The sequence below is a fragment of the Enhydra lutris genome, unplaced genomic scaffold (genome assembly GCF_002288905.1).
Source record: "Enhydra lutris kenyoni isolate GAN:26980312 unplaced genomic scaffold, ASM228890v2 scaffoldscaffold3, whole genome shotgun sequence".
Taxonomy (NCBI): domain Eukaryota; kingdom Metazoa; phylum Chordata; class Mammalia; order Carnivora; family Mustelidae; genus Enhydra; species Enhydra lutris.
The window spans coordinates 32826259-32846400 of NW_019154087.1; the positions used below are offsets into that span (position 1 = coordinate 32826259).

The 20142-nt window shown below is 33.9% G+C and overlaps 1 pseudogene; it reads right to left on the reverse strand.

Moving 5' to 3' along the window:
* The window catches only part of LOC111152755, a 122500-nt pseudogene that overhangs the window by 30085 nt on the left and 72273 nt on the right, over nt 1-20142 (reverse strand).

Genomic DNA, 20142 nt, shown 5'->3' on the forward strand with positions numbered 1-20142 from the left:
TGATTATGATGTATCAATGGAGATTCATCAGTTCTAAGAAATGTGCACTTCGGTGAAAGATGTTGATAATGGGGGAGTCTATACATGTTTGGGGACAGAGGGGTATATGGAAAAGCTTGGAATGTTCAATTTTGTGGTGAATGTAAAACTGCTCTAAACAAATAAACTTTTAGTTTGTTGACAAATAGTAGATTAAAAAAGGAAAGGCTGTTGATAAGAATGAAATCTATGATAAATAACAAATGTGTTGATTTGCAGAGAAATATAGTTAAATTAAATTTATTAACTAGATAAAAAAACAGAAACTCTTATTATGTTGTTAGCTATAGGTGAAAGTTGAGCTCTAAGAGTCTCATAAACTAAAGCAAAGGGAGAAACATAATCTTAAGATTCGACATAATCGTAATTGTTTGGATTTTTTGAAATTAAGACACTAGAAAAAAAATCCTTGATGCCTCTTGAAGGAACACTGTGTGATATAGTAAGCAATTTCCTTTAAAAATCCCTATAATGATTACAAAGGCAAATTTTATATAATGGTTCCTACAGCATCTTTAATCCAAGCTGAGCTCATGATGCACAGGAAAGTCTAATCAAAGAAGTTAAGATATCAAAGCATTGAAGTCCAAATCCAGAGACCCTAAAATATAGTATTTATATAAGATAGTACCTATTTTCCATATCAAAGGTGATACATGATTCAACACATCCTCCAGGAGTAACCCTATTAATAGCAGCCACCAGTTTTATTGGTTCTTTTTTTTTTTTTTTTAATTGAGGAGCAAAGAGTACAATATCATAGTCTGTGGAAATCTAGAGACCTGACAGTCACTCTGTTGATCAAAGGAAGCTCTATGGTGTGCCTGATAACCTCAGTCAAGGAAGTGTCTGACTTGTTTTTGGCTCAGGTCATAATATTGGGGGTCCTGGGATGGAGCCCCAGGTTGGGCTCGATGCTCAGCAGGAGTCTGATTGGAGATTCTCTCACTCTGCCCCTGCTCCTGCTCGCTCCCTCGCTCTCTCTCTCTCTCTCTGTCAATAAAAAACAATCAAATCTTAAAATAAAAAAGTAAAAGCAGACCTATATGCTTTATAATAAATAAAATAGTAAGGATGGTTGATATCTAAAATGAAAATTAGATTTCAAACAAAGAGTTAAAGCTAAATTAGTTGTAAAATATACCCTGAGGTAACTAAACATGTTAGCACACTGGATATAGTTGTTGGATATAAGCCAATTAGACACTGGAGAACATGTGCCAAAAACGGATTTCAGTTTTAGAGTAGTTGATTCTAAGTCACTCTATCTGATAGTAATTGTCAGCCACTAGATCATGATAATGAAGTCATGTTACCAACATGTTGTGGATGCAATATTTTTATTGTTGTTATTTTTTAAGTAAACTGTATCCCCAATGTGGGGGGTCAATTTCATGACCCCAAGATCAAGAGTAACACACTGTACCTACTAAGCCAGACAGGTGCCCCCAGAATATGGTATCTTTTGGTTATCTACAGTTGTGACAACCATTCATTCAGTTTATCTAAGAGCTATATTAAGTCATTAATCCAAAGTTAAAGAGAAGGTATGTTAAGAACTCTGATTTTGAGGAAATGGGGTTTGGTATATATTTCAACATTGTATCACCATAGGATTTGTGGGTAATAAAATTATGTATCTGTGTATTATACTCATCTACATTGTGTAAATTATATTAAATAGAATCCAATATACTGTTTCAAAATGAAAGTTAAAAAAAGAAAATGAAAGTTATATGTGCAAAGTTTTAATGGTTTAAATTGCTTGAAATCTAAAACTTCAGACAAAAATTATCATAATCATAATAAGTTATGCTTTTGCAACCATCTACATTTTTAGTGGATGTTTATCTTCTGTCTTTTTTTTAACAGTTTTATTTATTTTTGACAGGGAGAGAGAGCGAGAGAGGGAACACAGGCAGGAGGGTAGCTGGAGAGGGAGAAGCAGTCACCCGGATGAGCAGGGAGCCTGTAGCAGGGCTTGACACTAGGATCCTGACCTGAGCTGAAGGCAGAGATGCTTAACAACTGAGCCACCCAGGAGCCCCTTTTGTCATGTTTAAACATAAAAAATTCTCTATGACTGAATCTGAGAAGAAATAAAAAAACAGTAAAATATCTAAATTGTATATTTATCATTGTAAAAAAGAAATTTGTTTTTAAACTTGAAATCGAGACTAAGATAATTTTTCTAGAAAATACAAGTTACTTTTTGTTTTAAATTTTCAGAAATGTTAATTCATTTATTCATCAATTTACCAATTATTTAAGTGCCTATCAAACCGATACACTGTACACCTTAAACTTACACAATGTTATATGTTGGTTATATTTCAAAAAAGAAAAGGAAAAGAAAAGAAAAAGAACATAACCCAGTGATGGGCAAAGAAAAAACAAATCCCAAGCCTCTAGACCTCGGAGTTCATAGGTGATATAGTTAAAAGCCCAGACATGGTTCACCAACCGGTTCTCATCCCTTCCCCCCTTGAACTAGTTGTGTGACTTTTGGTCAATTCTTTAACAAAATCTTAGTATTGTCACTTAAGATGAGAACCTTAGAGGCAATAATTTTGCTTCACAGGATTGCCTTGAGAATTAAATGAGATAATGTGCCAAACCCATCGTTGGAATATTAGCTCATGGTAACCCTTTACCAGTATCTTCTAAATGTTGTAAAGGTGCATGAAAGGTCTGAATGATGCTTAGTCAGGCTTTGTAGTCCACGGCGAGTCAGATCTACAGCAGGGAATGAGGAGGAACAGTTATTCTGTGTATAGTCCCAAAGAAGAAAGTGACTGTTTTTGTTTGTCTTGTTTTGTTTTGTTTTTGTTTTTGTTTTAATTAGGTGCCTCTATGCGTTAAGACCTGAAGAGATAAGGGAGCAGAGGTCCCTAACTGTCATGGAGCTTATAGTCAATAATAAAGCAAACATCTGTCTCTGTCCCTCTCTGTCTCTCTGTGTGTGTATATGCGTAAAAATGTAATTTAGAAATACATAGAAAGCTTAATCAATATAATGGATATTGGGATGAAGAAGAGGGATGCTCTGAATAGAGGAAATTTTATCAAAGGTATCAAGTAAAATTTCACAGATGCTGTGGCATTTAAACTTCTGTCTAAAATATAAAATTAGGAATAACTACTTGAAGAAAATACTAGAATTGCTATGGAATTATAAAGATTAAATGAGTTACATGTTGCTTCTGAAGAATAAAAGTGTAGAGTTCTTATAAAAGTGGGGCAATTAAGACTATAACATTGGAACAGAGGGTCAGTGGATCAGAATGGAAACCCTAGAGGTAGACTCACACATATTTGAAACATTCAACATATGACAGAGGAGCTTTGCAGATCAATGAGGGGAAAGAAGGGTTCTTCAATAAATGGAGCTGAAAATAAAATGGCAATCCATGTGGAAAACAGATAAAATTGGATGCCTAACTCATGTCATGAACCAGGATAAACTTTGGGTACATTAATGTCAACAACAAAACTTAAACTTTGAGCAGAAAAAAATTGAGACATTCACAAGATACTGAATTAAGGAAAAATTCTAATTCCAAAACACTATACAAAAAAGAACATTGATCATAAAAGAAAATATTGATAATATTGACTATAGTATATTAACATTGAGAAAATTGATTCTTTGAAATATACCATAAGAAAGTAAAAAGAGAAGTTACAAACTGTAGATGTTCAAAGAGCATACAATGGAGAGATTAGTGTCAAGTATATATAAATAACTCCTATTTATATATACTCCTATTATTAATAACTCCTATTATTAATAAAAATCACAACTCAATAGGAAAACATGGGCAACAGACATGAATAGACATTTCTTATGAAAGGAAACACATAGAGCAAAACAACTTATGAAGAATTATTTAATATCAGTTGTGATCAGGGAAATGCAGATCAAAGGTACAATGACATTTATATTCATTCAACTGGCAAAAAGTAAAAAGGCAGATCATATTAATTGTTAGAATTGATGCATCTCCATGTTTCTTTTTAACTGAGGTAAAATTGACATATAACATTTTATCAGTTGCAGATGTATCACACAGTAATTCAATATTTGTATGCACTATGAAGTAAATGCCATAATAAATCTAGTTGTCATCTGTGACCATACAAAGTTACATCTTTTTCTTATGATGACTTTTAAGATTCACTTTCAGCTACTTTCAAATATGCTATAAAGTATTTTTGATTATGGTTCTCATGTAGTAGATTATATCTCTGACTTACATTTTTTCTAGATGTTTTCATCTCTTGACCCCATAACACATTTCTCCTAACCCTAAACTCCCTTTCCCTCTGGCAACCATCAATTTAATCTCTGAATTTATGAATTTTGTTTTGTGTAAAGATTTCATGTATAAGTAAAATCACATAGTATTTGTCTTTATATCACTTATTTCACTTGTTCAACATAGCACCCTCAAAGTTCATCCATGTTGTTGCAAATGGCCAAGATCCTCTTTTTTACGGATAAGGTGTATATATATATATATATATATATATACACACACCTTATAATATATAAAATTCTCTTATCCATATATATGGATATAAATATAAATATATATAATATACATAAATATATATATATATAATTCTCTTATCCATATACATATAGATAAGAGAATTTAGTATGCGTGTGTGTATGTGTGTGTGGGTGTGTATATATATATATATATATATATGAGAATTTAGTATGCATGAGAATTTAGTATGCATGTGTATGTGTACACACACACATACACACACACACACACACACACATGTATACTAAATTCTCTTATCCACTCATCCACTGATGGACACTTAGGCTGTTTCCATATCTTGGTTAATATGAATAATGTTATAATGAACATAAGGGTACATATGTCTCTGAATTAGTGCATTCTGTTTTATTTGATAAATGCCTAATAGTGGAATCCCTGGCATATGGTAGTTCTTTTTTTGTTTTGTTTTGTTTTTAAGAACATCCATAATGTTTTCCACATAGTGGCTGTACCAGTTCACACTCCCATTAATAGTACACCAGGGTAACCTTTTCTCCATATTCTCACCAACACTTGTTATTTCAACACTTGTTATTTCTTGTCTTTTTGTGTAGCTATTCTGAGAAGGTAATATCTCATTGCAGTTTTGATTTGCATTTCCCTGATGATTATGACGCTGAGCACCTTTTCATGTGCTTAATGTTAAGTCCAAGTGTAAAGTTTTGTGGTAATTTTAAAAATAATGTCTTTTGGGGGATCCTGGGTGGCTCAGTTGATTAAAGTCTCTGTCTTCAGCTCAGGTCATGATCTCAGGGTCCTAGGATCAAGCCCCGCATCAGGCTTTCTGCCCAGCAGGGAGCCTGCTTCCTCCTCTCTCTCTGTCAAATAAATAAATAAAATCTTTAAAAAAAAAGATTTTATTTATTTTTTTGTCAGAGAGAGAGAGAGAGAACATAGGTGGGGGAATGGCAGGCAGAGGGAAAACAGACTCCCTGCTGAGCAAGGAGAGTGATGAGAGACTTGATCCCAGAACTTGGGATCATGACCTAAGCCAAAGTCAGATGCTTAAACAACTGAGCCACCCAGGCATCCCAGGTTTGTCAATCTTTTGTTGAGGATTTTTTGCATCTATGTTTATCAACGATCTTGGCATATAATTTTGTGTTGTGGTCATACTGTCTTCTTCTGGCCTTGGTTTCAGGGTAATTCTAATCTTGCATAATGAGTGTGGAGGTATTTCTTCCTCTTTAATGTTTTGGAAGAGTCTGAGAAGGATAGGTATTAAATCTTTGACTACTTGGTAAAATTCATCAGTAAAACTATATTGTCCTAGAAATTCTTTTTGTTGGGAGTTATTTGATTACTCATTCAGTTTCCTTAATAGTAACTGGTCTTCTCAGACTTTCTATTTATTCATAATTAATTCCTGGAAGATTGTATTTTCTAGGAATTTGTTCATTTATTCTAGCTTGCCCAAGTTGTTGGCATACAATTTTACACAGTGGTTTTAATGATCTTTTGTATTTCTGTAGTATCAGTTGTAACTTTACCTGTTTCATTTCTGAGTTTACTTATTTGAGCTCTTTTCCTTTTTCTTGGTGAGTCTAGCTAAAAGTGTAATTGTAATCTTTTCAAAGAACAAGTTCTTAGTTTCATTGATTTTTTTTTCTACTCTAGTTCATTTATTTCTTCTCTGATCTTCTTAATTTCTTTCCTTCTAATAACATTGGGCTTCATTCTATTCTAGTTCATGAACTAAATCTCTAGTTCATTTATTTCTTCTCTGATCTTAATTTTTTTCCTTCTAATAACATTGGGCTTCATTTCTTCTTCTTTTTTGTTACTTTTGATGTAAAGTTAGATTCTTTATTTGAGATCTTTCTTGTTTCTTGAGGTAAGTCTATCTCTTCATGAACTATCCTCTTAGAACTACTTTTGCTGCATTCAATAGATTTTGTTATATTGTATTTTTATTTTAATAAGTTTTTTTTTTAAATTTTCATTGATCCATTGGTTGTTCAGTAGTATGTTGTTTAATCTCCATGTATTTGTGATGTTTCCAGCTTTCTTCTTGTAATTTCTTTCATACCACTGTGATCAGAAAAGATGCTTGATAGGATTTCAATCTTCTTGAAGTATTTGAGACTTCATTTTGTGGCCTAACATGTGACCTATCCTAGAGAATGTCCCATGTGCACTTGGAAAAGTATGTGAATTCTGCTGCTTTTTGGTGGAATATTCTGTACATATCTATTAAATCCCTTTGGTCTAATGTGTCATTTAAGGCCAATGTATCGTTATTAAATTTTTGGTCTGGATGATCTATTCATTGATACAGGTGGGGTGTTAACATCCTCTACTATTACTGCATTGCTTTCATATTATTAATGTTTGTCTGTTAATATTTGCTTTGTATATTGAGGTGCTCCTATGTTATGTTCATAAATATTTGTAAATGTTAGATCCTCTGTTGGACTGACCCTTTTACCATTATGTAATACTCTTATTTGTCTTTTATCATAATCTTTTTTTTTTAAGTCTATTTTATCTGGTACAAGTATAGCTATACCACATTTCTTTTCATTCGCATTTGCATGGAATGTCTTTTTCTGTTTCTTTACTTTCAGTCTGTCCACTTACATCTGAAGTGAGTCTTTTGTAAGCAGCATAAAGATAAGTCTTTTCCTTTTAATCCATTTAGGCACTCTATGTCTTTTGTTGGAGAATTTAGTTCATTTACATTTAAAGTAATTATTAATATGTATGTATTTCTTGCCATTTTAAAAAATTTTTTCTGGCTCTTTTTGTAGTTCTTTTATGTTTTTGTTTTTGTTTTTTTTGACCTCTTATAATTTGAGACTTTCTTTACTGTTATGTTAGATACCTTTATCTTTTTTGTCTATCTACAATGTTTTTGATTTTTAATTATCATGAGGGTCACATGTAAGAGACTATACATACATAAAGCAATCTACTTTAAGTTGAAAGCAACTTAAGTTTGAATGTATTGTAAAACTGCTTATTTTTACTCCCTGTCACTCCATATTTTATGTTGTTGTTGTCATATTTTGCAACTTTTTATTTTTATACCTTAAATAATTACTGTAGTTACAGTTAACTTTATGACTTTTGTATTTTAACCATCATAATATCTTTATAAGGGATAAATCCTATACCTTTACTATGTATTTACCTTTATCAGTGAGATTTTTACTTTCATATTCTTTTTTTATTACTAATTAGCATCTTTTCTTTTCAGCATAAAGTACTTCTAACATCTTTTGTGAGGCTAGTTTAATGGTGATAAACTTCTCTAGCTTTTGCTTATCTCTATCTCTTCTTCAATTCTGAATGATCTTTTTTTTTAAGATTTTTAAAAATTTTATTTATTTATTTGACAGAGAGAGAGAGATCACAAGTAGGCAGAGAGAGAGGGGAAGCAGGTTCCCCGCCGAGCAGAGAGCCTGATGTGGGACTCGATCCCAGGACCCTGAGATCATGACCTGAGCTAAAGACAGAGGCTTAATCCACTGAGCCACCCAGGCACCCCCTGAATGATAATCTTGATGGATAGAGTATTTTTGGTTGGAAATTTTTTCCTCTCAAGACTTTGAATATATCACACCCCCTCTCTCCTGACCTGCAAAGTTTCTGCTGAAAAATTTACTGAGATTATGAGGGTTCCTTTGTATACCACAAGTTGTCTTGCTCTTATTACTTTAAAAATTCTGTTTATCTTTAAAATTTAATGCTTTAATTATAATGTGTCTTGGTGAGGATCTTTTTGGATTCATCTTATTTGGAACTCTCTGTGCTTCCTATACCTGGATGTATGTTTCCTGCCCCAGGGTAGGGAAATTTTTAACCATTTTTTAAATACATTATCTATTTTTTTTTTCTCTCTTTTCCTGTTGGGATCCCTAAAATGCATATATTATTCTGCTTGATGTTATCCCACAAGCCCCTTAAAGCTCTCTTTACTTTTTAAAATCCCCCCTTTTTTTTTTAATTTTTAAAAATTTTTGCTGCTTTGGGTGAGTTCCAATACCCTGTTTTCTAGATTACTGATTCACTTTCTTCTTTATTTAGTTTTTTATTTGTTGGGGTTAAGGTGGAGCATGAAATCAGCCCTAATACCTGGCTTGCCAAAATGTAACACAGAGGCCCCGGAGGGCCAGGAAAGGTTTTGGAGAAGGGCATAGGCCTTTGAAATGTGGACGCCCGCATAACCACTCTGCCTTTGGAATGCTGCAAGGAGTCACCTTGCCTGAAGCTTTCTTAGCCCACAGCTGCCCTGTGATCTAAGAGATGGATACACTCTCCCTTAGGCTATGTTTAGCAGGACTCATAGAAAACACAGATTAGCATATTATATCTTTCCCATAAACAGATCCTTCCAGTTTCAGTAAAACCCGATGTCATATATCCCATGATTGAGAAACACTGCTAAGGATTTGTGGTTTTCCTGAAGGACGAGTAAAATTTGGACCAAAGAAAAGCAAAGTGCCCTCATCTCTGAACATTAACCTCCATGCCTTCTCCTCTCTTTCACAGCAGAGTTTGGAGTAATCTTTCCGTCTGTCAGTACAGGGACTGCTGGCCATTCCTGGCAGCTACTGAACCTCTCTAGTCAATTTTTCAGTTCAGTTATTGCATTCTTCAGCTCTGTGACCTCTTTTTGGTACTTACTTATGTTCTTTATCTCTTCATTGAAGTTCTTATTGAGTTCATCCATTCTTCTCCTAGGTTTGGTGAGCATCTTTATTACTTATCTCTGTTTCATTAATTCTTTTTATGAGGTTTAATTTTTTTTGTTTGTTTGAAGCATATTCATTCATTTTCTTTTTCATTTTGCTTCACTGTCTGTGTTTGTTTTTGTGTATTAGGCAGAATAAGTGCCTCATCCAGTCTTGAAGGAGTGAACTTGTACAGGAGATGAACCTTATCATCAAATTTGCCTTTGCTCTTGGTTGTCTCTTTAACTTTTGTAGTTGTCCGAGCAGCCTGATTTATTCTTGATAGGTCCCAGTTTTTGAGGATCTGCCAAGATATGTCAATATTTGAAAGGGAGGAATCTCAGTCAGCACTTAGCTTCAGGCTCTTTGGAAGCCAGATCCATAGGCACCAGCTTTTAAGTTATTGAGATTTTATATAATCCTGTGGGAATGTAATCATAAATCTTGCAGGCTTCCAAATTAGGAGATCTGGAGGTGTTCCCTGGGAAACAGTTGCAAAAATTTGGACTTCAAGCAAATGTATAAGCTCTTTTCTGGGAGGCACCCATGAGCTGTAGTATGGGCAGAGGAGAGCACAGTAATGGTGTTCCCCATCTACGTTTCCTGTCTATGCAATGCACTGGAGGTGGTAGCTGCTGAGAACTATCTTTATGATTTTTATAGTGCCCTGGCTTCCAAGTGTGCAATACCCCAGCCACTATGGTTAGGTGTTCAAGAGGCATCCCTCTGTAGACTGCAAGCATCTACCAGTTTTAGGTAGGTAGTGGAATAATACTGGGGACAGGGCATACTTTTTGGCTTTAAAAAAGCAGCAAGAAATTGCTTTGACTGTTTGTGTCCACTAATACTAACAAGGCAATGAGAGAGTGCGGTGCCTGAGTACTTCATCAGCTTTAGCAGGGAAGCAGGAGAATGCTATGATTGTGCGTACCCATCCACTGGCTTTAGTATGGCTGTGGGAGAATGCTGTGGCTGCACATTTCCCCCAGCTTTAGCAAGACAACAAGAAAATGCAATGACTTCTTGTGACCTCATGCTTTAGCAAGGCAGCAGAAGGGTGCTGTGTCTGCACGTGAATGCCTGCACTAGCCAGGTAGAGGGAGATAGCAAAAATGGCATCTGCCAGTCCCTCCATCCCTGGAGAGACTTCCAACTGCTCTCTGCCCCTTTGGCAGGTGCTTTCAGATTAGCAAATTAATCTACTTCATGTATAGTCTAGGCAAACTGCTATCTTTGCACCAAGTCCTAGGCAAATGAGTCTGAACATGAGCCCTTTAAAAGGTTTATCTCTGTTCCCTACAGCCCTTTGGTCTCTTGGACATTAGTCCATTGGTTTCAAAGCCAGATGTTCTGGGGGTTTGTCTCTCTGGTCCAGGTCCCAAGAGTAGTGGGATCTAATGTGGGACCACACCCCTCACTTTTGAGGGAGAAGCTGCAGACTTAGGAAATCCCTCCCTATTGTGGGTCATCATATTGGGGGTGGGTTTTGGTAAGACCACATTTCTGCTTCTCCTACAATCTTGATGTGGCCCTTTTATGTTTTGTTCTAGAAGAGCTATTCAGTTAGTTTTCGGTTCTTCTACAGAGTGAACTCCTCCATATATAGATGGAGTCTTGGATGCCTATGTCAGGAAGTGAGTTCAGGATCTTTCTACACCATCATCTTGGACTGCTACTAACACTTAGGTTCTTATGACTCTTTTTGATAACTTAGAACACATGGCACTCAGAAAAAAAAACAAAAACAAAACAAACAAACAAACAAACAAAAAAGGAGGTCTAGACTAGAATAATTGTCTGCCATAAAGTTAATAAGTCTTAACCATATGCTTGATTTTATTCCACATGAAAGAATATTTGGGGTGCCTGGTTGGCTCAGTTGGTTAAGCAACTGACTTCAGCTCAGGTCATGATTCCAGAGTCCCAGGATCGAGCCCCACATTGGGCTCCCAGCTCCATGGGGAGTTTGCTTCTCCCTCTGATCTTTTCCCTTCTCATGCTCTCTCACACTCTCTCTTTCTCTTTCAAATAAATAAGTAAAATCTTTTTTTAAACAAAAGATTTTAAAAAAAGAAAAAATATTTGGAGCCCTGGAGTTATATATAGATTACTCATGTTAATGATGTAGAAAATATTTGAAATAGCTCATCATTTTCCAATCCCTTATACATTAATCCTGGACATCTATATATAGCCAATGAATTTAACTTAATGAGATTGGTATCAAGACATTCTGTCCTGACTAATATCCTGACTGGACCACATTCCGGACTTAGTAGGGTGAAGGGAAATAGACAAATGGAAAGTAGCATCTGCTCTGTCTCCTAAATGAAGCTGGTATAACAGAGGTTTCCATAAGAATGATAACATCACGGAAGCATTTATACATAATTGGATTACTCTCAGTACAATTACCCCTATAAATGTCTTTGAGTCTTCCTATGACCTTCTGTATCTAATTGGCAAAATTTAGTAGGAGGAGAGAAAAGAAATAAATACAGGATGTGAATTTCAGTGTTTCAGCAGCATAATTGCTACTTATTAATAAGTGTTTCTTATCTTTTTTGGACCTCACTGTTGAGTTTCAGCAATAGTCTTATAATATTTATAACATTCATGCATATATTTATAAATACATATGAATAATATGTATTCTACTTTATATCACTGAGTACCGAATTGAATTAATTAGTACTTAAAGAAATAAATGCTATTTCTATGTCTTTTCTTTCTGAAATCTTGGTGTTTTTCAGAAAATTGATATGGAAATATCTAAGATACTGATGTTAAGCTGTTTAGAGACCTAATAGTAGAGCATGAAAGGAAATAAACACATGAATGAGGAGATACAAACATATGTGTTCAAATAAATCTATTTTTCTTTGTCCTATGTTTTACTAGGATAGTGTTGCTGCCGATCTCACATACCTCTTACATGAAAATTCAGATTAGAAAGACTTGGTTGAATTATAATGTCAAATATTAGAGATTTGTGTGCAAACTCATCAAAGTAGTTGTCAAATTGCAGTCCCTTGGTTATTGCACTTAAAACTGAGAAGATAATTGATTTAGCAAAATTTATCACTTTTTTTAGGTAAATTACATAACTACTCTATTTAGTCAAAATTACTCTGATGAATCAATGAAAAGTAATTATCTATGTAAAATGCTTGGTAGATACAGTTTTAATATTTGTTATTCTTCTCTGTACTGAAGCAAAATTTCTTACGGATTCATATTCAACCATGGGTATGACAGTTATTACTATAAATCTGTGCTAAAGCACCTCATTATTCTTTCCCTATGTTGATGCTTCTGGGAACTTTTTTTAACTTTTGAAGTCATCTGATAGTCTATAATTCTCTTAGCAGATATTCTAGATCTTTTTTTCATCCCCAATTTCATTCTTTTACTTAGTGCTTTCAGTACTTAATAGACCTCAGTGCTTTTGCAAGACTGAATTTGATGCCATTACAGCCATTAGAAAGTATCAAATTCAGACACAGTCACAATGTCAATTACAAGCATAGTTAGAAATAAAATATGGATGGAAAACTGAAGATGTGTATAAATAAATTGCCATCCATTCTTTGTATAATATTCCACAGATAACACTAAGAAACTATATGATAGCTATCATGCTGAGCTATAGGACCATTTCTTTTCTGCTTGTATGTAAAAACATCTATTTTTTTTTATGATAGGTTTTGAAACAGTGACCACTGAGTAATTTGAGATCTTAGCTGACAAATGATTAGTATAGAAGATCTTAATGTGTTGTAAGTAGAACAATGTTGCATATTATATAATTTTGTGGCATTAACATTATCCATATACTGTAAGAGCCACTTGTAGAAAATAGAGATATAGTGATTTTTCACTTATAGTGAAGCAGGAATTGCTGCAATGCATTTGAATATGCAAATTTGAATTCCACTTCAGTGAGCTTACATTAGAGTCAAGTTTTCTGGCAGAACAAAAAAGAAGCAATTATAATTCAATGGTTACTCAAAGTTTTAAAGAATGATCCGATACATTTTTTTTTTACTAAATGAAAGCTCAGGTTTTTATTTGTTCAGGCATGGACAAGTTGAACTACTTTGAATTTTGTCATCTATGGACTACTATCTTCTGAGTCAATGATTTCTCTGAGCTTTTCTTCTTTAACAAATAGCAAGGTGATAAGAAAGTTTTCTTATTATGAAAACAATTAACATAATACTGCATCTGGGAAATATATAAAAATCTTCTTTAAGCATAAATTTTTATCAGGAATCTCTTAAATGGGACAGAAAATGACATGAAACAAAGACATTTCAGGAAAAGCTATCTTTATTAAAGAAGAAAAAAGTAAATAAAAAAATGGAGAGAACAATATTGGACATTTCTAAACTGCATATTTCTTTTTTTTTTTAAATTTTATCTATTTATTTGACAGACAGAGATCACAAGTAGGCAGAGAGACAGGCAGAGAGAAAGAGATGGGAAGCAGGCTCCCTGCTGAGCAGAGAGCCCAATGTGAGGCTGGATCTCAGGATCCTGGGATCATGACCTAAGCTAAAGGCAGAGGCTTTAACCTGCTAAGCCACCCAGGTGCCCCTAAACTGCATATTTCTATATAACAAGTCAATATGCTATCAGTATTGCATTACAATATAAAATAAAGAAGTCATAGAAAATGGGGATTCTATATTGTCACAAAATCCTCATAACAATTTATAGGAATAATTTGCTCCCTGCTTATAAACAAATACTAAGTTTATATGTATGATTTTATATCACAAACCATATTACATAAATCCTAAAATACTTATTTTGTTAGCATATAGGAAGTTTTTAAAACAACACAATATATTCATTCTGAGGCAGCGTGTCACTGAGAAAGTACCTTTGTAAAAGCAAATATTTTCTTTTGAGAATGTATGTATCTGCTTTACCAATAGAATGAATATCTAACAGGATAATCTAAGGTATGTTGTGATAATAAACAATCCAAAAATTTCAACAAAAGTTTATTTCTTTTCCATTTTCCCTGTCCATCAGTGTTGAATAGCATCCTGCTGCATGTTGTCCTCAATTGTGGACCCATGCTAACAGAACACTTGCCCACTAAAACTGTTGACTGTGGTAGAGAGAAAGAGAAGGTAGTGAATTATACTCACTCATAAAGCTCTTCCAATGTGTAACACTCAATGAAAAAAGCAAGTCATATGGCTACACCTCACTTTAAGATCAAAGGGATTGTCATTTACCAAGTGCCAGGGGATGGAACTAGAAATATTTAGAAATATTTAGTTTATAGTGTTAATGACTAACATAGGATTATTAAAAAATTATATTTGACCAGAAAAATCTGGTCAAATCTTTGTTATACAAGCCTGCTTATTAGAAGATGACAGGCTAAATTATATTACTATATATTGTCAGCTTAACCAAAGCCAAACCAAAATATATCACCATCATTAAAAAGCAAGAAAAGCAGTATTTAAGAAGGATCACAGAAATAACTTTCAATTTTTCTACTGAGCGTTATGTTTTTATTTCTGTGGAAAAAGAGAAAAGGAGAAAAACAGGGGGAAAAAAAACTATAATAACCATGGTTAGGTTCACCATTAAATTCATTTTGTTTTAAACATGCATTACAAATGGCATTATTTTGGTAAGTATGACAAAGTTAGAAAAAAAATTTGATTATTTTAATGATTGAGAAGAAATGCAGTTATGAGAATGTATTGTCTGGGGGTGCCTGGGTGGCTCAGTGGGTTAAAGCCTCTGTCTTCAGGGTTCTGGGATCCAGCCCTGCATCAGGCTCTCTGCTCAGCAGGGAGCCTGCTTCCTCCTCTCTCTCTGCCTGCTTCTCTGCCTACTGTGATCTCTGTCTGTCAAATAAGTAAATGAAACCTTAAAAAAAGAAAAAAAAAAGAGAATGTATTGTCTGGAGCTGAACTGCCTGTGTTTGATTTCGAGTTTTACCATTTGCTAGCTGTATAACTTTGACCAATATACCTAAATAGTTTGTGCTTTTACTTCTGCATCTATAATCTATAAACTGAGCATCATAAGCATCATAATATAAGTCAGAGAGTTGCTGAGAGGATTAAGTGAGCTAATACACAAAAGGCCCTTAGATCAGTCCTGAGCACACTAGAGGGACTCAGTAGAGTCAATTATGTTACAGTCTTCTCTCTCCCTCTTTTTAAAATAGAGCAGCTGAGCCGATAACGATTTTAAGCTATGTCCCTTGCCCTTGCCATCTCACCATACTGCTAAGATGTTTAAGAAAGAAAGAAGACAATGAGACAGAGACAAGTTCTAATATGCAAGACTTGAGATGGATGGAACTACCAAGATACTTCTGTAGAAGAGAGGTGTGTGTGTGTGCATGTATGGGGCTGAAGGTTTGCAGCTCTTTATCATGAATTGTATCCTTAGTGGATGGACAGTTAACACACATCTGATCTGATTTTTCATATATTATGTTGAAGCATAATCCATTTTCCCCATTCCTAATTTCTTTCTGTAACATTTATTCACGTACACACACACGCACACACACACACACACACACACATTGTGGGGGATGTGAGTGAGTCAAAACCTTTACCAGGATTAGAAAGAGAAAAAAAATTCTGCTTTCCCATGAGTGGTAGCTCATTTATTTACAATTTTTTTCATACATTCTTCATTCTTCCCAATATAACTCTTTTCCTTTATGTAGTTAGTTAAAGTGTCCAATTTGTGTAAAATGTGTAGGCTGCTTAGAAATAATTTTTATAAACCAAATGAAACATAATTTACAGTAAGAACTGTATAAAATTGTTTCTTATGTAAAAACTTGTAAAAACTTAAATAAAAACTTTTTCCTTATCTTTATAAAAATTTTAAAGTTTTTTTGACATTTTATTGCATGATATATATTCACAAATGTGTTTGAAAATGGCATATACATATGTAGCTCTTTGACTACTAGGCAGGTCAAAAATCATCATTCATCAGTATCCCAGGAGTCCACTTCAGCCCCTCCTAATTCCAAAGCCTCTTCTGAAACTGAAGTTTACTCCTTCCTTTTATTTTTATTTGCCACCCACATAGGAATCTTTAACATTGTTGCTTAGTTTTGTCTGCTTTAAATTTGTATATGTGGAATCAAACTGTATGTTTTCTTTTATGTTTTTTATAATTAATCCAACATTATGTAGGTAAAATTCACCTTTATTGTTGTGTGTAGCTCCAGTTTGTTTTGTTTTGTTTCATTGCAGTGTAGTAATCCCTAGCATGAATATATCCATTCTATTATGTGGATCTGGAGGTATTTCTAAGTACATTATTGCACACAAACCAGTGATCCATGAACACATAACCATTTATATATATTGAATATATATCTAGGGTTTGAATTGCTTAGTTATGTATATTGCAAATGTACAAGATGATGCCTGATGTTTTCTAAAATAGTTGAACAGGGGCGCCTGGGTGGCTCAGTGGGTTAAAGTCTTTGCCTTCAGCTCAGGTCATGATCCCAGGGTCCTGGGATTGAACCCCGCATCAGGTTCTCTGCTCAGCATGGAGCCTGCTTCCTCCTCTCTCTGCTTGCCTCTCTGCCTACTTGTGATCTCTGCCTGTCAAATAAATAAATAAAATCTTTAAAAATAAAATAAAATGGTTGTACAATTAACAGGAGTATATGAAAATGTACAATGCTCCACATTCTTGGCAATACTTCTCATTATCACACTTTTCATTTTCCCAACCAGTAGATTTGTTTTGAAACATAATTGTGGTTTTAATTTACATCTGTCTGATAATTTATGAACCAGAATGACATTTCATATGTTTGTTAGTCATTTTGGTGTCCTGTTTTATGAAATAGACATCAGATTGTTCAATAACAATCTTGAGTATTTGTGCAGTTAGTAGAGTATTGTTGTTGTTGGGTTATTTATTTATTTATTTATTTTTGGTCTTTTACAGCTTCTAAAGGGAAAGATTTAAGCATTTCAGCACAAATAAATTGTTTACTATAGGAATTATGTAGCTATAAATTATCAACCAGAGGAAATTCCCCTATATTCCTACTTTACTAAAATTTTACATAAATATTGAAATGAATGCATTCTGAAATTCATTAAAGGCTTTTTTGTAAATCTAGTGAGTTGCTTATTAAAAGGCCCTTTGAATGTGTTATATTTCTCCTTTAATTTGTTAATATAATATATAATATGTAAATGGGATGTGTAATATGTTAAACTAACCTCCATGAATATTCCTTATGTATTGCTAATTCAGTGTATTAGTGTATTAGTGTTTAAAATATTCATGACCATATTTATGAGTCAGATTATTTGTAATTTTCATTTTAGTACTGTTTTTATAAGGTTTGAATATTAGGATTTCTCTAGATTCAAAAAGTTAGTTTGGAGGAATTGGATTAGTTTTGGATTTTGTCTTCTTTATTCGTTAAGTCTCACCAGTTAAGCTCTCCAGTTAAGCTGACCTAATCTTTTCTATTGGGCTATATTTTCACTAGTAATACATTTTTTAAATGTGTAAATGGTTGTTCAGGTTTTCTATTGATTTGGTTTTGTTAATTTATATTTTTTTGAGGTATTGCTTAATTTGTCCTTAATTGTCAAATGTTTAGGCCAATGTTTTCATAATTATATTATTTTCTTTTTAAAGTGATCGTCCTTTTTCATTCTTGACATAGAATATTTATAACTTCATTCCCTTTTAATTTGTCACTATCATCATATATTTTTATTTTATTTGTTTTCATAATGTGCCAACTTTAGTCTTTCTTGCTCTTCTCAGTTATGTTACTTTTCTCTGTTCCATTAATTTTATTATTTTTATTATCTCCTTCTAATTTCTTTTTTCTAAGATTTTATTTATTTATTTGAGAGGGAGCAAGAGCAGTAGGAGGGCAGAGGGAGAAGCAGACTTGGGAGACTGACATGGGGCTTGATCCCAGGACCCGGGGATACTGACCTGAGCTAAAGGTAGATGCTTAACTGACTGAGCCACACAGGTGCCCCAAATATTTCCTTCTAATTTCTTAATCTCTTATCCCTATCTATCATTGCTTTCTTTAATTTATTGAGATGAATTAATTTTAATTTTATTCATTTCTAACACAGACACTTGTCTGTCAGTTTTCTCTACATCCTATAGTTCTGACTTATGTTTATTATTAGTCAAAATAATTTTAAATGCACACTATGATTTTTCTTCCCCATAGGTTAATTAGAAGTATGTCCCTCACTTCCAGACTTGAATGGCTTAAATTTACTCATTCATTCATTCATTCATTCATTAAAATGCATCCAAATCTAAATTGCAGTGTGGACAGAGAGTACATTCTCTATGGTTTCAATATTTCAAAAGATTTAGAGTTGCTTTACACCATATGATATGGACAACTTTCATATGTGATCCTTATGTTCTTAAAAAATAAGAAGACCTAACAATTGTAAATATTTATGCTTCTAACTTGGGAGCAGCCAATTACATAAACTTTCTTCTTATTGGATAGACTTTAAATATTACATAGTGCCCCTTTTCATCTCTTATTATAGTCTTTGGTTTAGAATCTAATTTGTCTGATATAAGGATTGCTACCCCAGCTTTCTTTTGAGGTTCACTAGCATGATAAATTGTTTTCCATCTCCTCACTTTCAAACTGGAGGTGCCTTTGGTTCTAAAATGAGTCTCCTGTAGACAGCATATCAATGGGTCTTGTTTTTTTGGTTCTTGTTTTTTGTTTTTAATCCAATCTGATACCCTGTGTCTTTTGATTGGCTCATTTAGCCCATTTATGTTCAGAGTAACTATTAAAGATATGAATTAAGTTCAATTGTATTACCTGCAAAGTCACTGTTTCTGTATATTGTGTCCATTCCTTTCTGATCTATGTTACTTTTGAGCTTTCTCTTTGCTTAAAGGACCCCCTTTAATATTTATTGCAGGGCTCTTAGTGATCATAAATTCTTTTCTGTTTTAGTTTCTGTTTGGCCTAGAAGCTCATTATCTCCTCTTCTATTCCAAATGAAAGCTTTGCTGGATAAAGTACTCTTGGCTGCATATTTTTCTCCTTTAGCACCCTGAATATATCATGCCAGTCCTTTCTGGCCTACCAGGTCTCTGTAGATAAGTCTGTGGCCAGCCTTATGTTTCTACCTGTATAGGTTAAGGGCTTCTTGTCCTGAGCCACTTTCAGGAATTTCTCTTTGTCTCTGAAATTTGCAAGCTTCACTATTACATCAAGGTGTTGATCTATGTTCATTGATTTTGAGGGGCATTCTCTGTGCCTCCTGGACTTGAATGCCTTTTCCTTCCCCAGATTAGGGAAGTTCTCAGTTAAAATTTGCTCAAATATACTTTCTGCCCCTCTCTTTCCTCTTCTTCTGGGACCCCAATTATTCTTTATTCATCTCTTCAATCCATCCCTGGTGATCCAGTAGTCCTTTATCTCTCTTTTCCTCAGTTTCTTTATTCTCCATCATTTTATCATTTATGTCACTGATTCTCTCTTTTGCCTCATTTTTCCTAGAAGTTTGTGTGTTTTTGTTGATTGCATCTCAATACCTTTTGGATTTCAAATTGATTATACTTTAGTTCTTTTATTTCTCCAGAAAGGAATTCTCTAGTGTCTTCTATGCTTTTTTCAAGTCCAGCTAGTATCTTTATAGTCATTATTCAGAATTCTAGCTCTGACATTTTACTAATATCAATATTTATTAAGTCTCTGGCAATTAGTATTACCTCTTATTCTTTTTATTGGGATAATTTTTTCTGTCTTGTCATTTCGTCCAGAGAAGAATAGATGAACGAGAGAACAAATACAAAAATAT